Below are 15,799 nucleotides of genomic sequence, written 5' to 3'. Positions count from 1 at the left end.
TGTGGTCTAGTGAAAACATTCTTCGTGTAACTAATACAAATTAAGTTCCTATTATTCAACAGACAGCATTTTGATGAGTGACTGTGTGGGTAGGATCTGTCATAGTTAATATAGTAGTTCTCATGGTAAGCTTATTAACAAGCTTCAATACAGAGTTTATAATGAACATGGACCTCAACTTCAACATGAACTTCGACTTCATAGTTGTCTATGCATGTATCACATGAATCAGAGGTATGGAAGTTGTCTTTGGACCGCAGTGGCATTTAAAAGTCATCTGATGTCTTAAAAATCGGTTTGACTGGAGTGCTGGCTCGGGTGAATAAGAGCAACCGAAGTTTCCATGTGGTGACTCTCAATGTGTGCCACCCAGATGTGCCCTCTAATACAGAGGCTGGCCTACACCACGTATGCAGATTCTATTTTAGATCGAGCTTCATCATTAGAGCCAAATATGATCTCCCAAAAGCCTCAGGCAATAATATGGAGAAGCTTCAACATATCTTGCTTCCCCAGCAACACTGAAACACATACTAGTCAGCTGCAAGACAAGCCTAGCACAAGGCCTATCCACCTAGTGGCACAACAAGGTGCTTACATGTCTAGTAGCAGTGTTGAAGACAGCAGACAACTGGGTGCAGCAAGAGACTGGACAATACTGGCCAACCTGGGATAGAAGGTCTGTTTCCCAGCTTAGACCGCCTCAACAAACCTCAAGCCAAACCCTGTACTGTGGTCCTCCTTTCTGCTCCTGGTGTGCATCATAGAGCTTACAGTGCACTGGGAAGATGCCATGGATGAGGCCAATGAGCACAAGAGGATGCCACAGATGCTGAACAACACAGATGGAGATTCAGGATCTAACCAGTAGAGGTAAGCTGTAGTGGATTTGTAGCCATGTCAACAACTAGGTTTTTTAAAAGAGTTGGGATTATGAGGCCAGGCTCATTGGCAAGCCATCAAAGGCATCTCTGAAGCCTCAAAAGCCACTAAGACGACCAGCCAGTGGCTTCTCAGCAGCTAGTGGCTCTGGATGAAAAGGGAGGACCCCTCCTGGGCCCCAGCTATCAAAAAGAGTAAATTTGTGATGCAAGGTTTGACTGGTGAACTCTCTGAATATGTAGTGGACCCATCAGTGGAGCAATGAGGAAGGGGGATGTCTACTTGATATCCCTGAAAATGCAACTAACATTCCTTCAGATGCTTTGAGGCAGAAATTCTCAGGTGCATGCAAACACTACAGGGATTGTAAGAGCTAGTCTTATACAATGTTATACTGTGTTAAAGATAAGATGTAAAAACTGCTTTGCAGTGGCGAACTGTTACTATTAGAGCTGGGACTTCAGCTCAGCTGAATATATGTGATGTACCGTAAGATGGGACCATTCCTCCAGCGAACTGTTTCAAGCCCTAAACATAGAACCTTTTATTGTACGAGTCAGACGCTTGAAATGTCATCTCATGTTTAAATCTTTAAATGGATTTGCACCAGATTATCTAAAAGCAAAATTTAAAAACTTTGGGGCAATTCATTCTAAAAATACAAGATCTTCACAAAGCAACCTGCAGTTGCCAAAAATACAACACTCTTTTGATGAAAGAACATTCAGTTTCAGTGGTGCAAAGCTCTGGAATGCTTTACCAAAAGGCGTTAAAGAGTGTAAATCGTTAGCCTCTTTTGGTGCGGCCCTTAAGAAATCTAAGTTGTAAATAGTAATAATTCTTTCCTAGCTAAAAGTTTTTATGTATTTCAAATTGTATATTGCAAGTTTTTCTTCTTGATAGTTTTTAATGTTTTTTTTTAATTTATTTAGTTAGTCATTTTAGTTATTTAGAGGGCCATGTGTAAATATCTATAAAGATATTCAGTGTCACCCTTAATAAAAGTTTACAAAGTTTACAGTCAGCCAAAACTTAGCCAGACACACCAAAAAAGCAACAGGGCAAAGGATTTTGCAAGGAATTAGTGGTGTGTGTAGTTGTTGATGTTGATTTTAAAAGTAACTAAATTAATTACATAGGGACATGAATACTTAAGTGAAAAATACTGTGGTGAGCATGTGTGGAAGAAGAGTCTGGAGACAGAAATCTTAGTTTCTCGGTTGTTAGCCTGTGTTGCACTAGCTTGACCGCTTTACTAGCATTCGTTAACACTACTGAGGAATGCTACACCGGCTGGAAGGTGACTTCACTGCTGCTCTGATTGTGCTGGCTCACGGGTTAGCTCGTGTTGGCCTTCAAGAAGGCCTAGGGCGATACATTTTTGGTCCCTCCCACTATAACTCAAAATCTGATTGGTTAATTCATCTGCCACTTCCTACATAAACATACACTGCCATGGTCTTCTGTCCCGGCAATGACGTCCTCACCAATGAGTGAGCAAGCTCTAAACTCTTCTCAGCCTAGAGACAACAAGCAAAAAAAAATTCATTGGATAACTCAATTTTAATGTTTTCAGGACAGTAACACTTTCACTTCTGAAGCAAATTTGATAGAAAATGAGGCCACATTAGGATTACAAGAGAATAATTATAATGAAATGATGAAAGAATGAAAGCAATTAAAGAATGAAAGAAATTAAATATAACATTTGAAATGCAGATATGTTTGGGCTTCTCTGAAGGCCCTGACGGTTCTCCTCTGCTACTTTGGTAGGCTTGACACTATGATGTGAACAATGTGTATAAACTCCCATAACTAGATTGACTGGTTGTAAGTAAATATGTACATGCATATGGATTGCATGTGGATTTTTTGCACTGACATGGATATGCTTTATTTAAAAAAACCAGATACAGATTACATATACTGAAGAATGGTACTATTACTGTGCTTTATGAATAAACAGACAGATTTAAGAAGTTCAAATTGTTGCTTCCCTACATTCCATTAGTAACTGCAAATATATAGTGTGCTTTATTCTGTGCTGCTTTCATGTTACACAACATAACATGTTGTCAAAGTTAAGCTTTTACCTTTATAGTTAGCATCAGTCTGAACCAGTTCATCTCATTCCTGTTAACTATATTATGAATTATTCAAGCTCTATATGAGGAGTACGTTTTCGGAGAAGGCCCACAAAGAACTAAATTCAGAAATGCTAAATTGGTTCCAGAATAGAGTCATATGGCCAAAGGCTATTCATTAATTTACTGTTTCCAAATGTTTCTGCTACAAATATGCCACAGAGTTGAAAAACTCAATGCAGGTTGAAGGAAAATGTGCCAGTGTTGTATATTTATCAAAGTACATTATACATCGTTCTCTGCTTCTTCACATCACTTGTTGTAAATCTGCAATTGGATTATATTCGAAGCAGATTTCAGGGCAACATAGTAGGCCATGTGGAAAAGACATGCCACGTTTCCACATCTCAGATTTATCACGCCTAAGCTATCTGTCAGCTACCTTGTCATGGAAACAGTATGTTTGGGCCATGCCCGTTTCCCACGCAAGGTTGCTATTTGACAAATTTACATATGCTTCAATTCTAAAGAAGTCCTTTGAACTTCTAAATGTAAAGCAGTGTTAGTGGCAGTTATTTCTATCGCAGCAGAAACACGCTCCTTAGTGGGAAGCTCAGCATGCACAACCTTCTCATCTTATGGTTTCTACGCTCAAGATACAGACGCCACGTTAACCCAGAACATATGGGCTGCGCTTGCTTTTATTTTACATCAAACATTGAGTTTTACAGTTCTGGTTAATTCGGTGTAAGATAATTAAATAAATAAATAAATAAATAAATACTTGGAATCAAGGCCAAATGTACCACCCCAGAGAAACCTTAGGACTTTAGTATAAATTAATGTGAACATTTTCCACAGCCATAACTTTTTCATGGTGTTTTTATGTAGATTTTCATTATGATCCATGAAGCCCAGAATCTGTAAGCATTTTAAATCCAGATGTTTATGGGTGGTGGGAGTAGTAATTTGGAAGTCCTTTTTAATTGTGAAAACATATTTCACAAAACCATGGAAATGTTTGACATTTATGAATGAAGTTTGCTCCTTTGATAGACACTGTGTATGTTATTAGGATGAAACCGTTTTGAAAAATGTTATGCCATACAGGAACTGAAACAATTCAATAAATGTCCTGTTCTGTACTTCAGTTGTCTCTGTCAGATTTAATTTTGTATGAAGATGCTACTTCAGGATATAATTGGCTGTAAATGTTCATAAATAAACTGACTCTGTGGACCATTTTTGATGGCTATATTTTACGCACATGTCATGTCAAAACAACAGCTGAACCTCTTACTAATAGGGTTTTGGGACAGGAGCAAATCTCATCTCATCTCATCTCATTATCTCTAGCCGCTTTATCCTTCTACAGGGTCGCAGGCAAGCTGGAGCCTATCCCAGCTGACTACGGGTGAAAGGCGGGGTACACCCTGGACAAGTCGCCAGGTCATCACAGGGCTGACACATAGACACAGACAACCATTCACACTCACATTCACACCTACGGTCAATTTAGAGTCACCAGTTAACCTAACCTGCATGTCTTTGGACTGTGGGGGAAACCGGAGCACCCAGAGGAAACCCACCCGGACACGGGGAGAACATGCAAACTCCACACAGAAAGGCCCTCGCCGGCCCCGGGGCTCGAACCCAGGCCCTTCTTAGGAGCAAATCTCTTTTTTTAATTTGTGGAGTGACTGTCACTGTCACAGTAAATATTCAGATGACGTTTTAATTCAAAACAGATAATATGGTATAGAAGTTGGTCTGAAGGCCACTTTAATTGTGCATGAAGGTACATATGGTATTTCACAGGTAATCGTTTTCTCAAAGACAGTGTATGAAGATGAGTTGAATGAAATGTATCCTCAAGTAAAAACTTTCAATTCAACAAATCCAGCATGATTATAGTGGCCACCATTTTGCTGCACATACTGTATAAGTACATGGCTGTGACACTATAACATGCAGCATCATAAAGAGCTTGTTTTGGGGGAAAATACCCTGTTTCCTTGGGTTAAGGAGAGTCTGTGAAAACTCTGTGATCAATTTGTACAAAACTAGAGTGGTTACGGGTTTCAAACAAGAAACTGAGACAGAGACAAAAATTCTAGCAATGGGCTCTTGGTGGATGGTTAATGGGAATGGGAATGCTATTGCAGAGAAGATATAAAGAATATGTCCAAGTTAATGGTTCTATACATTTACAGTGGTGCTTGAAAGTTTGTGAACCCTTTAGAATTTTCTATATTTCTGAATAAATATGACCTAAAACATCATCAGATTTTCACACAAGTCCTAAAAGTAGATAAAGAGAACCCAGTTAAACAAATGAGACAAAAATATTAGACTCGGTCACTTATTTATTGAGGAAAATGATCCAATATTACATATCTGTTAGTGGCAAAAGTATGTGAACCTCTAGGATTAGCAGTTAATTTGAAGGTGAAATTAGGGTCAGGTGTTTTCAATCAGTGGGATGACAATCAGGTGTGAGTGGGCACCCTGTTTTATTTAAAGAACAGGGATCTATCAAAGTATGATCTTCACAACACATGTTTGTGGAAGTGTATCATGGCACGAACAAAGGAGATTTCTGAGGACCTCAGAAAAAGCATTGTTGATGCTCATCAGGCTGGAAAAGGTTACAAAACCATCTCTAAAGAGTTTGGACTCCACCAATCCACAGTCAGACAGATTGTGTACAAACGGAGGAAATTCAAGACCATTGTTACCCTCCCCAGGAGTGGTCGACCAACAAAGATCACTCCAAGAGCAAGGCGTGTAATAGTCGGCGAGGTCACAAAGGACCCCAGGGTAACTTCTAAGCAACTGAAGGCCTCTCCCACATTGGCTAATGTTAATGTTCATGAGTCCACCATCAGGAGAACACTGAACAGCAATGATGTGCATGGTAGGGTTGCAAGGAGAAAGCCACTGCTCTCGAAAAAGAAATTGCTGCTCATCTGCAATTTGCTAAAGATCACATGTACATTGTGAAGGCTATTGGAAAAATGTTTTGTGGATGGATGACACCAAAATAGAACTTTTTGGTTTCAATGAGAAGCATTATGTTTGGAGAAAGGAAAACACTGCATTCCAGCATAAGAACCTTATCCCATCTGTGAAACATGGTGGTGGTAGTATCATGGTTTGGGCCTGTTTTGCTGCATCTGGGCCGAGATGGCTTGCCATCATTGATGGAACAATGAATTCTGAATTATACCAGCGAATTCTAAAGGAAAATGTCAGGACATCTGTCCATGAACTGAATCTCAAGAGAAGGTGGGTCATGCAGCAAGACAACGACCCTAAGCACACAAGTTGTTCTACCAAAGAATGATTAAAGAAGAATAAAGTTAATGTTTTGAAATGGCCAAGTCAAAGTCCTGACCTTAATCCAATCGAAATGTTGTGGAAGGACCTGAAGTGAGCAGTTCATGTAAGGAAACCCACCAACATCCCAGAGTTGAAGCTGTTCTGTACGGAGGAATGGGCTAAAATTCCTCCAAGCCGGTGTGCAGGACTGATCAACAGTTACCGGAAACGTTTAGTTGCAGTTATTGCTGCACAAGGGGGTCACACCAGATACTGAAAGCAAAGGTTCACATACTTTTGCCACTCACAGATATGTAATATTGGATCATTTTCCTCCATAAATAAATGACCAAGTATAATATTCTTGTCTCATTTGTTTAACTGGGTTCTCTTTATCTACTTTTAGGACTTGTGTGAAAATCTGATGATGTTTTAGGTCATATTTATTCAGAAATATAGAAAATTCTAAAAGGTTCACAAACTTTCAAGCACCACTGTACATATTTCCTGCCAAGTGGATTTATTCAAAATACATGTAGTCAAATCTGACAAAAAAAGGGGCATTGATAATAGTTGATACTTTATATCGTATACAAGTGAGTCTATGATTTCTCTGAACGCCCTGATGCCTGGATGATGGCAGTTTAAAACTACAGAGGTACCGTTACTGGTTTGTATCTGAGGGTATATGTTTTTTTTATTGGCTGGTTGGTTTCCAGTGTTTTCATCTCATCTCATTATCTCTAGCCGCTTTATCCTGTTCTACAGGGTTGCAGGCAAGCTGGAGCCTATCCCAGCTGACTACGGGCAAGATGCAGGGTACACCCTGGACAAGTCGCCGGTTTATCACAGGACTATGTCTATAGTATAGAACATTTAATAATACATTGTTGTATACTGTACCACAGGACTGCTGAATGGTCAAATCTGATTGGTCAGAAGGTGTTGATTTATTTTCTATAATGGCAGCTCTGACAATCGTGCAGCTGTGAGATATATTTATAAATGCCCGCCTTCTAATATATGATCATTTCTATAGTAACTCCTTACACAGGGTCGCTTCATAGACACTCCACTTAAAAGGATTAAAAATGTGTGTAACATTGATATAGCAAGGCGGCATGGTGGTGTAGTGGTTAGCGCTGTCGCCTCATGGCAAGAAGGTTCTGGGTTTGAGCCCAGTGGCCGGCGAGGGCCTTTCTGTGCGGAGTTTGCATGTTCTCCCCGTGTCCACGTGGGTTTCCTCCGGGTGCTCTGGTTTCCCCCACAGTCCAAAGACATGCAGGTTAGGTTAACTGGTGACTCTAAATTGACCATAGGTGTGAATGTGAATGGTTGTTTGTCTCTATGTGTCAGCCCTGTGATGACCTGGCGACTTGTCCAGGGTGTACCCCGCCTCTCACCCATAGTCAGCTGGGATAGGCTCCAGCTTGCCGTGACCCTGCACAGGATAAGTGGCTATGGATAATGGATGGATGGATGGATGGATGGATGGATGGATATAGCAAAGTTTTCTGAATGTAGATTGTGGCAGCAGGGACGTGCTCAAGTGTTGGTTTGTGAATGGAGGGCAGGGCCAGGGAAGTTGAGTGGCAAAGTGATCTCACCTGTTGTTAATTGATGTTGTGTGTGTGTGTGTCTGTTTCAGTGATGGCCAAGGGTTGATAAGGAGAGGGAGAGCGGAGAGGTGGTGTCTCCTGACCAGAGTGTGTGTGTGTGTGTGTGTGTGTGTGTGTGTGTAGAATAGAGTAAACACTGAAAAGCTAAATCAAAAATAAAAGAATGGTGTTGGAACATCATACCTGTCTGTCTGCGCTTCAGTATTCTACCCACATCAGGGACATACTACATAGATGTTTTAGTATTTTAGCATCTTTAGCCTTTTTGGCATGTCTCAATAACAAGACAAGTTGCAATTTTTGTGTTATTAACATCAAAAGGGGGGGGCAGGGCAAGGGGGCACAACTGATGGAGATGATGGAACAACTGTTGATCGCTGTTATAATGGATGATTTATTGGAAAAGAATCATTTCTACAGAAGACAGAAATCACATCACAGCATGTGTTTTATTCTGTGCATATGTACTGTATGTATGCTCTTAAGCTTTTAAACATTAGTTGTTTGGATCTTGCCACTGTGGAGTGGGAAGTGTTCCACACAGACTATTTCAAGAAATTTTAAGTGCACCGTTTTAGTACCAGCATGACCATATGATTAGTGTCATGAAAAGAGAAAGTCAAATGCAAGTTTCCCACTTTTTAGCCCACATCCTGTTGAATAATAAGGGTTCTTTCATTACATTTATCACATCAGCCTTGGCTTGCTGCGGGCAACGTTACTCCACAGTGCTGAAATAGGTTGAGTGAAAACTGTGAATTGAGAGACAGAGCTCTGTGAGTGTGTGTAAGGCCTTAGAGACAGTTACATATGTACATTAATGAACATCTTAGCACTGTTTAATGACAAGGTTCAAAATCTCCAGTCACATGACATTATTTTAGCTAAAACAATTAAATACACACTGTACTTTTGTCATTTCCTCGTCAAAGAAGCAATACCAAACTAACGCTATTGTAATATGAAGCTCACTGGATTTCCTGCTTTAAATCATTACAACCTTGGGAATTGAACAATCTGTTTGATTCAGTTTGTTTTCATGAACACATAATTTATCGATTTTGAGGTGTATTAAACTTTTGCTATAATCTCATCTGATTGAGCATGGTGTGAATAGTAATAATGAAGATTGTGCATTTAGGAAGCCATGGTTTAATGGTTAGAAAAGCAGCTTTGGGCCAAAAGGTTGCTGGTTTGATTCCCTGGATCAGCCAGAATGGTTGAAGTGATCTTGAGCAAGGTACTTCAACCCCAGCTGCTCCTCAGGCTGCTCTGGGCATGTTGTATGTCATTCTGGATAAGAGCATCTGCTAAATGCTTGTAATGTAGTGTCCTTTTGATTAATTATACTAACTATGGGGTGATTGTTATCAATCAAGTAAAATAGTCATGTGCTGGTGCCTTTGTCCTTAATATGATGGCTTGTAAGATTTTTTTTTCTTCATGCATTGATGATGGGCTAACCAACTGAAAATGGTTTGCATTTTTTCTAACTTTATATGCTATTAAATGTAACTTTGTTCTGTTATTTTAGATTTTGTTTTTGAGTTTTCAAGTCACACTGTGCCTAACAGCCTGAGAGAATTTCTCGCGATAGACAGAAGCGCAGCAGGAACATTTAATAGGACTATAATTAAAGTTGTGTGCAACATCTCATTGTGATTTTCTCATCTGGTTTAAACACCAGCTTCTATCTAAATCTTTAAAATCCCTGCAGCAATCACCATTCTGGTAAAATCTATGTAAAGTGGTGTGAAAGTAACATAAAACAGCCTTTCGTGCAAATGCTTTTTTACAAGGTCTAAGTACTATTTTGATTTCTGCTGCTTGGGTTTTGGCTGTTACAAATCTAACTTATTAGATTCCATAACTCCTGCTGAACTTTGTCAAAAATCACACAAAAAAAGAAAACATTTGAGAAAATTAAACGATTTAATGACACATTAGTATTCAAACCCTTAATGAGTAACTTGAACCAATATTTTTTTTTAATAAACATGTCTCACTCACAACCTCAAAAATCTTTTACATATAGGTCCAAGCCCATTATAGTAAGAGAACATCCCATAATTTACTCTTGGGTTAATCTGATCCATGTTTAGACTACAAGGCTTTCATTAAAAAGTTATATATTTGCAATGTTTACTCCCTTTTTGCTTGTCGTCTTGTGGCTTTCGGAGAAATTTCATGTCTTTTTTTTCCACTTGTCCCTCTAAAGCTATAATTTTGTAAGATCAACTCTGTCTTCTTACAACAGAATGAAGAATCCCCCAATGGCAGACTCATTGCACCAGATGTTCATCCCTGCCACGGCTGGATGCTCGCTTTCTCTCCCACAGAGAAGCCCTGAGAAAATAACAAAGAAATAATTCAGAGTGAAGACTATGGTATAAATCAGAGATCTACTTTAACAGGTGTTTAAATATAATATAATATGAAACATGAGCAAGTGAAAAGGATTTTGGTTCAATTTTATATTTCCCCAAGAGAAGTCAAACTTTGTGAACTGAAGAAAGAATCAGTCTGTCCTCACTGTTACGTAGCTGTAGGTGGTTGGACACCAAAAATGTGATGTAATTCAACATAAAAGATGATTCAGTAAATTATTTTTCTTTCTTTCTATCTTTCCTCCAAACATTTAATAGTATGGTATTTTCTCTGATGTTTTTCTCCAATGACACTTCATCAGGTATTATTTCCAGTCACTGGGCTGTATTCACATTCAGAGTTGAATCAAGCAAAACAAATTGAGAAATTCTCTCATCTCATCTCATTATCTCTAGTCGCTTTATCCTGTTCTACAGGGTCGCAGGCAAGCTGGAGCCTATCCCAGCTGACTATGGGCGAAAGGCGGGGTACACCCTGGACAAGTCGCCAGGTCATCACAGGGCTGACACATAGACACAGACAACCATTCACACTCACATTCACACCTACGGTCAATTTAGAGTCACCAGTTAACCTAACCTGCATGTCTTTGGACTGTGGGGGAAACCGGAGCACCTGGAGGAAACCCACGCGGACACGGGGAGAACATGCAAACTCCACACAGAAAGGCCCTCGCCGGCCACGGGGCTCGGACCCGGACCTTCTTGCTGTGAGGCGACAGTGCTATCCACTACAACTGCACCGTGCCACCAAATTGAGAAATTTAAACAGAAATTGCAAAATTCAGAACTGCGACTTTCGAAATTAAATGAAAGTGATGCACAAAAAAAAAATCCAAATCCTTTCCACACATTTCCTGGTCTGTCCATTCACTTGTTACACTACACAGTAGATGTAATGTTTATCAGTCCTGCCTAACCTTCACGCTTTGTGCTGCTGTACCTCCACTTCACTGTGCAAAAAATAAGATGTGCTGGATCAAGTGCTATTTTATATGCTGCAAAATAATGATAGTGTTTAATGGGTTGATTTGCAGTGATTAATGTATTAATTACAAGTAATTCTATAATTACTATTCAAATTATAGTGTCAGTATACATACTAGACTCCTATTAAATGTTTCTTTAAATACTTACCATCATCTCATTTATTTATCTCATTTTTCTCTCTTAATTTTTATTTGTTGTTTTGTATTACATTTGACAGCAAAAACAACAATACAGCCTGTTTCTTTAGTCCATATTTTCTATCCCCAGATTTATTCAAAGTGCTTGTGTTTAGACACTACTGAAAAACCCCATCTCAGACATCTCTAGACAAGAAAAATCTGACTAACCTGGCATCTCAGAGGTGTGAACTGCATGCAGGTTGTTGTTGTTGTTGTTTTTTAAATAATAATATTACATTATATTACAGGCATTTAGCAGACACCCTTATCCAGAGTGAGATACAGCATACCCAGAGCAGCCTGGGGAGCAGTTGGGGGTTAGGTGCCTTGCTCAAGGGTACTTCAGCCATTCCTGCTGGCCCAGGGAGCTGAACTAGTGACCTTTTGGTCCCAAAGCTGCTTCTCTAACCATTAGCCCATGGCTATGAACAGGTTTACTATATCCACCATATACAATTCCCCACCAAGGTACAAGAAGGTACTGTCTAAAGTAATTTTGAAATTCTTCTTCTGTGGTTCCACTCAATTTCTGTGTTTTTATGCACACCTGTTTTGTGTTCCACCTCATTTGTCACTCTATACACATTCTGTTTTGTCCCCTTAGTTGATTAACAGCTGTTGTTGTGAGTAGTCTGTTGTTACTGGTATTCATTGTATGCATGGTCCTCATTCTTCATTTGCTCAGTTTATGAATCTTGCCATGGCTTTGTTCGATTTGGTTTATATTTTGTTTCATAGCCTGTATTTGCATTCGCCTCCAAATCGTTGCTTGGGTTATTCAGAAAATCTGTGTCACATCACTGGTTTCAGTCATGAACTCACCTTCCCTGAGTTTTTCACAGCCTCAAACCACTGAATTGAACTGGACTCCATTTCCCATCAATCACATTTGTTTCGTCCTTTGAGGTCTCCAGAATTGTAATCACTTCTTCTTCTTCGTCCCATAGCCAGCAAGGCATTTTAACAGTCAATCATTGGTGTGTCTAGGGCATTTAAACTTGGCGGAGCCCATCCTTCTCCAAGCTTGATCAATGGACAATTTAGAGTCGCCAGTTAATCTAACCTGCATGTCTTTGGACTGTGGGGGAAACCGGAGCACCCGGAGGAAACCCACACAGACACAGGGAGAACATGCAAACTCCACACAGAAAAGCCCCCGTCAGCCACTGAGCTCGAACCCAGAACCTTCTTGCTGTGAGGTGACAGTGCTAACCACTGTACCACCATGCCACCCAATTATAATCACACAATGCTATAAATAACACAGACACTCATTTGCACCAGTCTCTGCCACCTGGCAACCTGTGTAAACCAACTCTGAATATGAGGAACTTTCCACATGTAAATATTGACCAAGTCTGACTCCGTCCACTGTGAATTAACTAAATGATCAACCACAAGCATTTCATTAATCAGAATCTTATACAAATAGCATGTGAAATAATAGTTTTATTTTACAGCCAGTACATGCATTTACTTTCGTTTATATTTAATCATGATTACAGACCTAACACAGAAAGGCTTTTTTATACAGAGAAATTAAATTCAGATTTAAATTAAGTGATAGCAAGATAATAGGCTTAATCAGCACTCTTATTTCATCATCAAAGCTGTGTTTTCTTTTTGTCAAGACATCAAAAACTCAGATCTTCCTGAAAGGCACTGCAGGCATACAAAGGTTTGGATTAGTTTCGTGGAGAGGTTGAAAGAGTCATTGAGAGGGAAGTAAAATCACAGCCAGTGTGTGACGAAGTGAAGATTGGAGCAGATGGAGCGAGGCTTCATTTCACATCTCACCTACTGAGGTAATATCATTTAACTGAGTTTAGAAAACCTCCTGCCTTGTAAATGTCAACTGAAGGACAAGAGCTGTATTCACACCTACACATCTCGCTGATTTGCTGCGTGTTTCTCATGGTTGTGACCTGATGATGGCTTTTCTAAGGAAAGACATCCCAGTGGAAGTGTGAACTATTTTAAGAAAGCCAGCATGAAGATAATACTGATGTGCAGTCATTCTTACTTCTAAACACAACTCATACTCAACTGAAGGATTGCAGGTAGCATTAAATTAAAACACTAACACGATCTTTAATTACTTAAATATTTTTGCTCAGGTCTTTATTGTTTTTCATGACAAAAAGATGAGCAGATTGTAGATGGTTTTGAAATGTACTGTATGTCTAAAACTGCTGAGAATTTGCAGAATACATTATACTCATTTCTTTAATCTTGAAGCTTCTGAGACTAAAATCAAATGAGACAGTCAATGACGGCATAGCTCACTCCGGCCCTGTCTAGTTAATTTATAGTTTAGTGGAGGCCCTGTGCCTCCAAAACGAATCCAAAACGGCGAGGAATTGACCGAGAAGAAGCGATTTTTGTTGAACTGTTCATTAAGGCTTAATTAGTCCATAACTTCATTAATAATTGTAATTAAGCAAATCTGGGTCGAAGTTATATGCATCCTAGGTCCCCCTACCTTCATGCCAGAAAGAATCAAAATCGGTGAAGAATTGAGGGAGAAGAAGCGATTTGTGTGGAAACTGCTCGTTAGGGCTTAATTTAAAGACTTATTTAATTCTTACTAAAAATCTATTTAACTCAGTTAAATTATTATTTATTTCGAACATTTCGAACATGTATAAAAAAATGTATGTAACTATTTGTACATACAAAAGAAAGAACACGAGAAAGTGACAAAAAAAATTAATAAATAAAATACATAAAGAGCTCAGACATTACAATACACCGCACATTGTTCGAAAAAGGAGTGGGAAGAAGTACAATACTTTTTTAATTTTTAATTACTCCATATCTTCATTATTAATTGCAATTATGCAAGTTTAGGTAGATGCTACAGTATATACACCCCAGGCAGACCCACCTTCCTGCCAAAAAGAATAAAAATCACTGAAGAATTGAGAGAGAAGAAGCAATTTTTTGTGAAATGTGGATGACGCCAGGATGGACAACAGACAACACATGATAGCATAAACTCATCGCCTGTAGGCCGGATGAGTGAATAACACACACACACACACACACACACACCATTTCAAGTTAATAGAGGAGCAAATGTCAAATGGGATAAACTGTGCATGATTGTAGTGTATAATGTGCTTGAAATTATTTTAATAATTATAATTTTCCCATCAAGTCCATAATAATACCAAATAAAATAACAAGTCTACATTCTGCGATTTTCTTCATTTTACAACGTTTAAATTTTGGACCTTCTTCAAATGTCAGCAAATGATTGTTATGGGTTAGCTATGAAACATTCATGCATTCATGCTGGCTGACAGGATATTTATTACAAGGTTCAGTTCTCATCAATCCAGGGCATATGAATAAGCAAGAGTATAATGCTAAATTGTTCATTTTTGAAGGGTAAATGATTCACTTTTAGTCAGTTTGTTTGAACAGAGAAAGAAAAACATCTTATGCACTTAAAATCCTGGAACATTCTATCTTTCTTTCTCCATTTTTTTAAGCTTCAATGCAATTAGCCTGGGAACACTCAGACCTGGGATCAGTCATCCATGTTTCCATTAAACTCTGTAGACCTTACAATATACTCATGAAATGCTCCGGAGTCTGCCTTTTACAGATGACAGAAGTCTGATTTAGTGAAGAAAGGAGTGTCACTGGTTTTAAGCACATTAAGCTGGCATCTTCCTATAGTTTGGACTATTCCGAGCTATTTCCCTTTGTAAGAAAATGTACATTACAGTATATAGAGGCTACAAAAACCCTAATTATTCTCATACTCAGTTTATTCCTATCGTGTCAATTGTATGTGCCGATTACAGTAATATGAAACATCTGCGGCTCTGTTAGATGATTCCATCCTTTATAAGATACAGTGAGTCCGTCTGAGATCACTTTTCACCACTGAAGAACATTCTATGAGAACCACTCTTGCTCTGTAATCTGCAATTATGAGCCTTTAATCCTCAAATATGTGTTGCTCACCACATTGGTGATATGCGAGGCCACAGAGTTCCAGTGATCTCTGCTGCAGTCAATGCTCTTGTTTTTGCTCTACACAGAAGGCTTCTATTATATCATAATCTATAGCACGATCATCTCCAGACAGCTGTGCTGACAATGGAAAAAGCTTTTTGCTGGTTTTGAGAATGTGTAAATGTCACCCCTATAAAGTTGTGGCACAGTCTGGCTTCAATAATGCAGTTCTCTCAGGGTAGCTCTGAGTAGTGTTTTTCAAAGTTTAGCTCAAATTCAAGGTTTAGGTCAAAAGCAGTAAAGGCGCAATCCATATATGCACATGCAAGACCAAATACTGGGGTGGTACGGTGGTGCAGTGGTTAGTA

At 39.1% G+C, this 15,799-nt stretch overlaps 1 protein-coding gene across 1 annotated transcript in view; it reads left to right on the top strand.

Moving 5' to 3' along the window:
• tmtc2b (transmembrane O-mannosyltransferase targeting cadherins 2b) overlaps positions 1-10,204 on the top strand; it is a 462,924-nt gene extending 452,720 nt beyond the window's left edge. The window contains exon 13 of the mRNA XM_060923687.1: positions 10,164-10,204. The gene's annotated coding sequence lies outside the window, so the exon portion shown is untranslated. The remainder of the gene's footprint in view (positions 1-10,163) is intronic.
• The last annotated feature ends 5,595 nt before the right edge of the window (positions 10,205-15,799 follow it).

This window comes from Neoarius graeffei, chromosome 6 (assembly GCF_027579695.1).
Source record: "Neoarius graeffei isolate fNeoGra1 chromosome 6, fNeoGra1.pri, whole genome shotgun sequence".
Classification (NCBI taxonomy): Eukaryota; Metazoa; Chordata; class Actinopteri; order Siluriformes; family Ariidae; genus Neoarius; species Neoarius graeffei.
The sequence above is the reverse complement of the archived record's forward strand: the minus strand, read 5'-3'. Positions and strand labels throughout refer to the sequence as shown.